This window comes from Hippopotamus amphibius, chromosome 5 (genome assembly GCF_030028045.1).
Source record: "Hippopotamus amphibius kiboko isolate mHipAmp2 chromosome 5, mHipAmp2.hap2, whole genome shotgun sequence".
Classification (NCBI taxonomy): domain Eukaryota; kingdom Metazoa; phylum Chordata; class Mammalia; order Artiodactyla; family Hippopotamidae; genus Hippopotamus; species Hippopotamus amphibius.
This window is the reverse complement of record NC_080190.1, coordinates 54,677,161-54,680,131: the sequence shown is the minus strand read 5'-3', so window position 1 is coordinate 54,680,131 and position 2,971 is coordinate 54,677,161. Positions and strand designations below refer to the sequence as shown.

Here is a 2,971-nt window from a genome sequence, read left to right as displayed (position 1 = left end):
CCCACGCTCCTGCTCCCGGACCCTCCGTTCAGCCGTGGATCGACGTCTCGGTCCGGGAACGCTGAGCTGCGCTGCGGACCCTCCGTATGTTTCTCACTCCCTCCCGTCTGCCACAGCTCTCTCAGTTTTCTATAACTGCCTTGGCATGTGCCTAACCCAAAATTGCGTGAATGCTCCAGCCCTCCTCACTCCAAATCACAGCACAGCACTGGATCTGGCCAGCCACAACAGGGGAGAAGACTTGGCCATGGGACTCAGAGACAACATGGTCCCAGGGCAAAACCTGGGTGGATTGGTACCAGCCATCATTCATGCTTATTCAAGCAGTGCATCAGAAGAAGCCAAGAGCAATGACGGCCAAGAGTCCACCACAGCTCACAATCCAATACAGGCCTAGAGTCTACATGAGCTCCACCCAGCTTGTGGTGTGGCTTCACAACAGGGGATGGAGGGACAGAGGCTGGGGGAAGTTATCACTGTGTGGCACAAAGGGGACTTACACTGGAGGCTACATCTGAGCAGAGCAAAGAAACTATCATGGGCACCTGCACAGGCAGCACATCAGAGACAGCTTGGACCTCTGTCTGCAGCTGACACGAGGCAAGAGCCTGCATGGGCCTGCCTTGCTTCAGCACTCCCTCCAGCTGGGAGTACTGGGAGAGGGGAAAACACACACTGAAAGAAAACAGCAAGCTCATGCCCAACCCTCAAGGCTTCTGCTCCAGCAACTTGGGATCAGACCTTGCCCCTGATAGGGTAGTGACAGCCCCTGAGAAGAGGGAAACTACTGCCTCACACCTGGCTCCAGCACTAGCCATTCCATCTCCAGCCCCATCCCTTATCAAGGTGATAGCCAGCACACCCTGAGGAAAGACATGACTTGCTTCCATGTAAAATATAGCTCTCCAAAGATGTTGGACACTTGCAGTCTACACAGGGATGCTCCCACATAAGAACAATCCCTTTGAGACCACAAAAGGTAGCTGTTTCACCTAAAATCATAGTGCCAGAGACAGTTTAGCAAAATAAAAAGGCAGAGGAACTGCTCTCAGTTGAAAAAGCAAGAGCAAAGTCCTGAAAAAATAATGAAATTGAAGTTAAAAATTTACCAGACAAAGAATTCAAAGCATTGGTAATAAAAATGTTAACAGAATTAGGGAATAGAATAGATGAACACAGTGAAAATTATAACAAGGAACTAGAAAGTATAAAAAAAGATTCAATTAAAAATAAAGAATTCAATAACTGAAATTTAAAAAAACACACACTAGAAGGAATGACTAGCACACTAAGTGATACAGAAACACTCATAAGTGATCTGAAAAATAGAATGATGGAAATCACCCAATCAGAACAGCAAAAAGAAAAATGAAATAAAAAAAGTTAAAACAGTTTAAGAGATCTCTAAAATAATATTGAACACACCAATGTTTGCATTATTAGGGTCTCAGAAGGAGAAGAGAGAGAGAGAAGTGTATCAAATATGTACTTGAGAATATTATGGCTAAAAATTTCCTAAACCTGAAGAAGGAAACAGATATTCAGGTACAGGAAGCATAGAGTGTCTCAAACAAGATGAACCCAAAGAGACCACACCAAGACATATTATAATTAAAATGACAAAAGTTAAAGAGAATTCTAAAGGCAGCAAGAGAAAAAGAAAGAGTTATATACAAGGGAATCTTCATAAGGCTATTGGCTGATTTCTCCACAGAGGTTGTGCAGCCAGAAGGGAGTGGCATGATATATTCAAAGTGCTGAAAGGGAAACACCTGCAAACTAGGATACTGGATACAGCAAGATAGAATCAAAGGAGAGATAAAGAAGTTCTCAGACAAGCAAAAACTAAAAGACTCCATCAATAGTAAACCAATTCTAGTGCTCGCTTCGGCAGCACATATACTAAAATTGGAACGATACAGAGAAGATTAGCATGGCCCCTGCGCAAGGATGACACGTAAATTCGTGAAGCGTTCCATATTTTTACTTTCTGTAATAAATGATTCACATAAATCACCTTAAACTGAAAAAAAAAATAATAATAATAAACCAATTCTAATAGAAATGTTAAAGGGCCTTATCTAAGTGGAAAATCAGTAAGAATCTATAGGAAAGGAAAAATCCCACTAAGAAAAGTATATATGTAATGAGGACTGAGGATCAAACATCTAAATAGCCAGTACAAATATTAAATGTAAAAAATTGTAAAAACAACTATAACTACAATAAACAGTTAAAGGATAAAAATGAAAATGTAAAATGACATAAAAATGTGTGGGAGGGGAGGAAAAAATGTAGATCATAAAGAATGTGTTTGAACTTCAATGACTACCAGTTTAAAATAAGTAGATATAGGACTAAGTCAATTTATATAAACCTGATGGTAACCACACATAAACCTACAAAAGATACACAAAAACTAAAAAGAAAAGAGCATAAGCATACTACTAAAAAAGGTCATCAAACCACAAAGTAAGAAAAAAAATGGAGAAATGGACAGAGGAAAGCCACAAAAACAACTGGAAAACAAGTAATAAAATGGTAATGAGTACATACCTATCAATAATTACTTTAAATGTCAATGGACTAAATGCTCCAAACAAAAGACACAGGGTAGCTGATTAGATATAAAAAGTAAGACCCATCCATATGTTGCTTACAAGAGACTCACTTCAGAACTAAAGACACACACAGCGTGAAAGTGAGGGGATGAAAAAGATATTTCATGCAAATGGAAATAACAAGAAAGTAGGGGTAATAATATTCATATCAGACAAAATGGACTTTAAGACATGGGTTGAAAGAAAAGACAAAGGGCATTAAATAATTATAAAAGGATTAATACAAGAAGATGATATTACACTCATTAACATATATGTACCCAATACAGGAGCACCTACATATATAAAACAACTACTAACAGACAAAAAGGAAGAAATCAATGATAATCCAATAATATTAGGGGACTTTA

General features: G+C 39.1%; 1 non-coding gene across 1 annotated transcript; it reads left to right on the top strand.

The window, feature by feature from the left end:
* Positions 1-1,878: 1,878 nt before the first annotated feature.
* On the top strand, positions 1,879-1,985 carry LOC130854628 (U6 spliceosomal RNA). The gene has a single exon (XR_009054077.1). It is a non-coding gene; the product is annotated as a U6 spliceosomal RNA (small nuclear RNA).
* The last annotated feature ends 986 nt before the right edge of the window (positions 1,986-2,971 follow it).